Source organism: Lepidochelys olivacea, assembly GCF_965140295.1.
Source record: "Lepidochelys olivacea isolate rLepOli2 genome assembly, chromosome: 3".
NCBI lineage: Eukaryota > Metazoa > Chordata > Testudines > Cheloniidae > Lepidochelys > Lepidochelys olivacea.
In genome coordinates this window covers 146,521,710-146,529,547 of record NC_140413.1, presented here as the reverse complement: position 1 = coordinate 146,529,547, position 7,838 = coordinate 146,521,710, and the positions used below count along the sequence as shown (strand labels likewise).

General features: G+C 49.3%; 1 protein-coding gene across 1 annotated transcript in view; it reads left to right on the top strand.

Moving 5' to 3' along the window:
• Window positions 1–2,537: 2,537 nt before the first annotated feature.
• EIF2AK2 (eukaryotic translation initiation factor 2 alpha kinase 2) overlaps window positions 2,538–7,838 on the top strand; it is a 42,770-nt gene continuing 37,469 nt past the window's right edge. Inside the window, exon 1 of the mRNA XM_084625225.1 lies at window positions 2,538–2,771. The gene's annotated coding sequence lies outside the window, so the exon portion shown is untranslated. The remainder of the gene's footprint in view (window positions 2,772–7,838) is intronic.

Genomic DNA, 7,838 nt, shown 5'->3' with positions numbered 1-7,838 from the left:
GAGGAGTTACGTCAGGGGTCGGCAACCTTCAGCACGCAGTCCATCAGGGTAATCTGATTTCGGGCTGTGAGGCATTTTATTTACGTTGGCCGTCCGCAGGCATGGTCATTCACAGCTCCCAATGGCCACAGTTCCCGGCCAATGGGAGCTGCAGGAAGTGGCAGCCAGCATGTCCCTGTGGCCCGCTGCTTCCTGCAGCTCCCATTGGCCTGGAACGGCGAATCGCAGCCACTGGGAGCTGAGGGGGGCTGTGCCTGTGAACGGTCAACGAAAACAAAATGTCTCACGGCCCGCCAGCGGATTACCCTGGTGGGCTGCACGCTGACAGTTACTATCTCCTGAGTTATACGAGTATATTAGCAACAGTTTGTCATCTCTGTGTGGTGGTGGCAGTGATGTTTGCCTGTGTACCACTGCCCTCTGCTGGACAGAAACAGAACTACTGTGTATGGCACTACTGCTAGTTTATCAAAGTTCTGAAACTGAGTGTGTATCAGAGAACTCTAAAATGTGCAACAATAGGCCAAACTTAACAGCATTCTTTTTTCTTCTTTTCCTGGTGGATGGAGGGCAGAAGCTGCTATACTCATCTATAATTGATATAATCGTGTTTTGGGGCCCTAAAATCCATGCATTAGCTCATTAGACCACTCCAATGATATCTTGTAACATGTTTAGGGCATTAAGTTACAGTACCTGTAAGTCTGATTTCATTATTTCCCTGCCTCAGATTACTAAATCAATAGGAGTTTCTAGGTCTATACCTTAATTTACACTGTATTTGCATTTTTTTTTTTGCTTTAACTCAACCAAGTAAACGTATAGAAACTGAGGTTACGTTTGCCTGTTTGCAAAGGGCTGTACATATCTCTGATGGAAATGTAAAAATCCTTATTCCTGTAGCCCAAGGTCCAGTATGCTTTAACAGCAGAAGTGGAAACTACAAACTGTGGAATGCTGGGAGAACCTCCTGGTTCCCCCAGGATGTATCCTCTGTCATTGCAGCAGGAAATTTCAGCACTGACTGAAGCTGGGAGCAGGAGGCAGGCAAGCAGAGAGGAGGCTGCTGGACTGTAATCCTGTTCTCTGTTTATTTACTAAACCTTTGTTCCCAGTGGTTTGTCTGAGTGGGTCTGGTCTGAGGTGAATACACGTTGACACACAACACAGACCATACAGAGGAACCCCAAGCCCAAAGTTTTACAAAGTTGTGTAAAAATCGCAAGGTAGACTTACCCTATCTTGAACAACCTCACACTGAGCCAGTGGACAGGAGGGGGGGGGGGGCTACTTTTCCATAACCAAACTCCAATAATGTGATTATATGCATAGACCCTTCCTAATCATGTGGTACAAATGTTGGGTTTTATTTAGAATAGGCAAGTTTAATCTTAAGAGAGCCATCTTCTAAACACACATTGTAGATGGGAGGCATATTTCACAGTATTTTGAGAATCTGTTGTTCCTGGCTGTTGTGCTCCTCTATTCTGAACACATCTCCTTGTCACCAGTTTTACTGGCTTTAGCCAACTTTCTCCTCCCTCACTCTTTAAGTATGGTCAAATCATGGCAACTGTAGTGTTTGATTAATTTCACTAATATTTGTCAAATAATTGTATTAACACATTTTATAGAATCAACCAACTCACTAGCTGGCCAAAAACTACCCAGGGAAAATATTAGGCTAATGCTGATGGAATTCATTAGAGAGATAGTCATCGGCTAGAGTTAGGTGGCTCCCCACCTAGTGTGCTGGCTTTGGGGATCCCATTCTAAGTGCCCATCTCTCCCCATTCATTAGAGAGGAGCTAGGCACCTAACTCAGGTTTTGTGGATCCTAGTGTTGTTCCTGTGATTTTGTAAGAACCTAGCTCCCTTTTGCACAGCTGGGCCCTGTTTTTTTCTTTTCTTTATAATATTGTCAGATTCTCAATCCATTGCAGGTTCAAGAAAGCCAGTAATATCTCTAATCTTGTAGATGGCTGTGTATTGACTCTCTTTGGTGCTGTGCAGTTGAAACTCATATGCTTTATACTGTCAGCATTCCCCCGCCCCAGAAGAAAGGGAAACAGTGGAAAGGGGGAATGGACTTGCTTGTGCATCTGCACGTAGGAGGGCAACTTAGCTAGAAGGGCCCATGTCACAGGGTGCCTGGCCCCTTTCAAGGACAATGGGGCCAGCTCCACCTAAACTGCATCTCTGCCTGAGCAGGCAGGGCAAATGGGGGCAGGGGTTAAGACGGCAACCACCCGGGCCTCAGAAGAAAAAGGCCTAAAAGAGCAGAGGCAGGAGCTGGGCCCGCAGAGCAGCGGAGCGGAGCCGGAGCAGTGGCTGAACTGCAGCCCCCGAAGGGGGGACAGAGGCTCAGGCCTGGGGAGGGGGAACAAGAGGAGCCCCGGGCTCCGGCAGAGGCTCCCCGCTGATCCCGCACCCGCGGGGGGGGACCTGGCGGGGAAATGCTGGGTTTGGGCTCCCCCTTCCTGCTGCGCCTCCTCCCGGGCAGCGGCTGCTTGGGTGGGGCAGCCCCAGCCCGGGCCAGCCTCCCTGCTGACCCCGGCCGCTCGGCTCTGCGCCCGGCACCCGCCAGCTCCTTTCGGTTTCGATTCCGGAGCCGACCCGGGGGCGGAGCGCGGCGGCTGCCGGGGGCCCGGGGAAGTCGCTGCAAGGAAACGAAACTGGGGCCGCGCCGGCTGAAGTGCGGAGCCGCTGTTGCTGTTCCGCCGCACTCCGAGCGCCGCGCCGCGCCGAGCCGAGCCGCCCCCAGCCACGCGGTGAGTGGGGGACTCGGGGGCAGGACGGGCCGCTGCGTGGGCGGGCGAGGGGCCGGGCTGGGGTCCGGTGCAGGCTCGGGGAGAGGCTGGAGCTGTGGGGGAAGCGCAGAGGGAAGGCTGGGCTTTGGGGGCGAGCCATTAGTACAGACTGTAGAGGTTGGCTGGGGGGTAAAGGGTTGGATGGAGGAGATGAGCTGGGGTGCCTTGGCTCTGGGTATTTGCTGCTCCCTCGAGACCCCTCGCTAGGCTGCAGAGTGTGAACTGGAGCAGGCCTGAGCTTGCCCCACACAGCCCGGGTTGGGCTAATAAAGAACTGGGCTTCTGGTCCTATGCCAAGGTGTTAAAACGAGCGAGTGTTTCTAGCTTTGGAAACTGAACTAGGAGCAGTGCTGGGGACTGCGGGTATACTTGGAAAGCCTCCAGTGACTTCTGTTCCCCTTACAGGTGCAAAGTAAACGTCTAAGTATAAGGGGTCAGCAGTCTCTAAGTCAGGGGTCTCAAACTTCGTTTTTCTTAGGGCCAGTACCAGTCCTCAGATCCTCCCAGCGGGCCAATAATGTCACTCATGCAGCCCAGAACCCCCCCCCCCCCCAAAAAAAACAACAACAACAAAACTCTGCCCCTCTCCCCAAGGCTCTGGGAGGAAGTTTGGGTTGGGGAGGAGGTCTGCGGTAGGGGATTGAGGTGCAGGCTCAGGGAGGGAGGGATAGCTCAGTGGTTTGAGCACTGGCCTGCTAAACCCAGGGTTGTGAGTTCAATCCTTGAGGGATCTGGGGGAAAAATTGGAGATTGGTTCTGCTTTGAGCAGGGGGTTGGACTAGATGACCTCCTGAGGTCCCTTCCAATCCTGGTATTCTATGATGCAAAATGGGTGAGAGGTTGGGCTCTAGGAGGGAATTTGGGTTGGGGACGGGGTCTGGGGTGCAGGCTCTGGGATGGAGTTTGGGTGCTGGATGCAGGCTCTGGGCAGGGGTGGGGTTGCAGGCTCTAGGAGGGGGGAGGCATGCAGGCTCTGGGAGGGAGTTTGGGGGCAGGGGGGTGTAGGTGGGGTGGGGGTGCAGGCTCTGGGGGGGAGAATGGGGGGTGCCGTGCGTACCTGGGGCTCCAAGGCGGGGTGGGCCGGGGCGGCCTCCATGCACTGCTGCCCCCAGGCACCACCCCTGCAACTTCCCATTGGTCGCAGGGGCGCTTGGGATGGGGGCAGCGCGTGGAGGCACAGGACAGGGCTGGCAGACACCTGGAGCGAGCAGGCAGGGCCCCGGGCTGGGCCAAGAGAGAGACCTGGCCCCAAAACTGCCCCACGCCACATTGGGGAGGTTCTTGGGCCGCAGATGGCCTGTGGGCCGGGAGTTTGAGACCCCTGCTCTAAGTAGAAGGTAATGCAGCTATTCCTTTTGGAAGTGTGACACTTGTGTGTGGGCTGGGGAGGTTATGCTTATGATCCATATCTCTGAAATACAGACCACTATGGACCCAATCACAACAATGGATTTGAAGTCCCACTGTTCCAAACTTTTTATATTACAAAACAAATGCTACAAGGGAGTGTGGGGAGGGAGAAAATCACCTGGATATATTCTTATACTGCTATATTAATGCCATGCTCCACTAAAGCATTTCTGGCATGTTAAAATTCAGAGAGAGAAAGATGTTAATTGCATTCCCAGTAGTAGTGAAGCAAACTGCTTCCTTACCTCTGTGTTAGAAAGGAAACAAATAAAATACTAATACAAGTTCTAATAAACAAATAAAATACTAATACAAGGCCAAAAATACTATAAGTAATCAAAAGAGTTGGGATTTTCCCTGCTGCTGTTCCTAGTACTCTCAGATTGTTGGTCTTCCAAAGTTTCAATTTTCCTTTCTAAAATCATATGGCTTTAAAGGGAGGTTTTAGTTTTAAGGATGGTGACTTGCTTTTCTATTTTTAGTACAGTTCTTTATCTCTTTCTCTGTTTGTACATTAGGGTCCAGATTCTAGAAGAGATTTAGTAGGGCTGTCAATTAATTGCAGTTAACTCTCACAATTAACTCAAAACACAATTAAAACTGTGATTAATTGCAATTAATTTTTAATAGCACTGTAAAACAAAATAATTTAAATTGGTATTCTAAATATGTTTGGATATACTGATTTTCATTAAAACAGAATACAAAGTGTACAGTGCTCACTTGATATTATCTTTTATAACAAATATTTGCACTGTAAAAAAACCAAAGAAATAGTATTTTTCAGTTCACCTCCTACAAGTACTGTAGTGCAATCTCTTCATTGTGAAAGTGCAATTTACAAATGTAGATTTTTGTTGTTGTTGTTACATAACTGCACTCAAAACCAAAACAATGTAAAACTTTAGAGCAGGGATGGGCAAACTATGGCCTGTGGGCCGGAACCGGCCCGTCAGGGCTTTGGATCCAGCTCACGGGATTGCCATACCTATGGCGCCGCGGGCTCCGTGCTGCTCCCAGAAGCGGCCAGCACCAAGTCCCTGTGGCCCCTGGGGTTCAGAGGGCGCTGTGCGCTGCCCTTGCCTACAGGCACCGCCCTCTGCAGCTCCCATTGGCCAGGAACAGGGAACCGTGGCCAATGGGAGCTTCGGGGGTGGTACCCGCTGGCGAGGGCTGTGCGTGGAGCCCTCTGACCCCCCTCCCCCAGGGGCCGCAGGGATGTGGTGCCGGCCGCTTCTGCCCTGGCCCCAGTGCGCACCCCTGCCACCCTGGAGCCGCTCCAGGTAAGCGGCGCTGGGCCGGAGCCTGCACCCCCAATCCCCTGCCCTGAGCCTCCTAATCCCCTGCCCTGAGCCCCCTCATGCACCCTGCACCCCTCCAGCGCCCCAACCCCTTGCCTTGAGCCCCTTCCTGCACACCGCACCCCCTTCCACATCCCTCACTCCCTCTTGCACCCCAAGCTCCTTCCCCAGCCCTACATTCATGGCCCTGCATGCAATTTCCCCACCCAGATGTGGCCCTTGGGCCAAAAAGTTTCCCCACCTCTGCTTTAGAGCCTACAAGTCCACTCAGTCCTGCTTCTTGTTCAATCAATTACGAAGACAAACAAGTTTTTGTTTACATTTACAGGAGATAATGCTGACCACTTCTTACTTTCAGGTGACATTGTAAATGAGAACAGGCATTCCCATGGCACTGTTGTGATGGCATTGCAAGGTATTTACGTGCCAGATATGCTAAACATTTGTATGTCCCTTCATGCTTGTACCGTCATTCCAGAGGACATGCTTCCATGCTGACAATGGGTTCTGCTCGACAACGATCCAAAGCAGCGCAGACCGACGCACATTCATGTTCGTCATCTGAGTCAAATGCTATCAGCAGAAGGTTGATTTTCTTTGTTGATGGTTCAAGTTCTGTAGATTCCATATTGGAGTATTGCTCTTTTAAGACTTCTGACAGCATGTTCCACACCTCGTCCCTCTCAGATTTTGGAAGGCACTTCAGATTCTTAAACCTTGGGTCAAGTGCTATAGCCATCTTTAAAAAAATCTTATATTGGTACCTTCTTTGTGTTTTGTCAAATGTGCAATGAAAGTGTTCTTAAGTCGAACAACATATGCTGGATTGTCATCCGAGACTGCCATAACATGAAATATATGGCAGAAAGCGGGTAAAACCATGGAGCAGGAGACATACAATTCTCTTCCAAGGAGTTCAGTCAGAAATTTAATTAATGCATTTTTTTTAACAAGAGTTACCAGTATGGAAGCATGTCCTCTGGAATAGTGATCAAAGCATGACGGGGCATATGAATGTTTAGCATATCTGGCACATAAAAAATACTTTGCAACGCTGGCTACAAAAGTGCTATGCGAACGTCTGTTCTCACTTTCAGATGACATTGCAAACAAGAAACAGGCAACTTTATCTCCAGTTTATATAAACGAATTTGCTTGTCTTAGCGATTAGCTAAACAAGAAGTAGGACAGAGAGAGCCTACAAGTCTAAAAGTTTTACATTGTTTTGTTTTTGAGAGCAGTTATGTAACAAAAAAATAAAAAGAAAAAGAAAAGGAGTACTTGTGGCACCTTAGAGACTAACCAATTTATTTGAGCATAAGCTTTCGTGAGCTACAGCTCACTTCATCGGATGCATACTGTGGAAACTGCAGAAGACATTATATACACAGAGACCATGAAACAATACCTCCTCCCACCCCACTCTCCTGCTGGTAATAGCTTATCTAAAGTGATCACTTTCCTTACAATGTGTATGATAATCAAGGTGGGCCATTTCCAGCACAAATCCAGGTTTTCTCACCCCCCAAAAACCACACACACAAACTCACTCACTCTCACAAATCTTGGGAGACAGGCCAGTCCTTGCCTACAGACAGCCCCCCAACCTGAAGCAAATACTCACCAACAACCACATACCACACAACAGAACCACTAACCCAGGAACCTATCCTTGCAACAAAGCCCTTTGCCAGCTGTGCCCACATATCTATTCAGGGGACACCATCACAGGGCCTAATAACATCAGCCACACTATCAGAGACTTGTTCACCTGCACATCCACCAATGTGATATATGCCATCATGTGCCAGCAATGCCCCTCTGCCATGTACATTGGTCAAACTGGACAGTCTCTACATAAAAGAATAAATGGACACAAATCAGATGTCAAGAATTATAACATTCATAAACCAGTCGGAGAACACTTCAGTCTCTCTGGTCACACAATTACAGACATGAAGGTCGCTATCTTAAAACAAAAAAACTTCAAATCCAGACTCCAGCGAGAAACTGCTGAATTGGAATTCATTTGCAAATTGGATACTATTAATTTAGGCTTAAATAGAGACTGGGAGTGGCTAAGTCATTATGCAAGGTAGTCTATTTCCCCTTGTTTTTTCCTACCCCCCCCGATGTTCTGGTTAAACTTGGATTTATGCTGGAAATGGCCCACCTTGATTATCATACACATTGTAAGGAGAGTGGTCAGTTTGGATGAGCTATTACCAGCAGGAGAGTGAGTTTGTGTGTGTATAGGGGTGGGGGGTGAGAAAACCTGGATTTGTGCTGGAAATGGCCCAACTTGATTATCGTACGC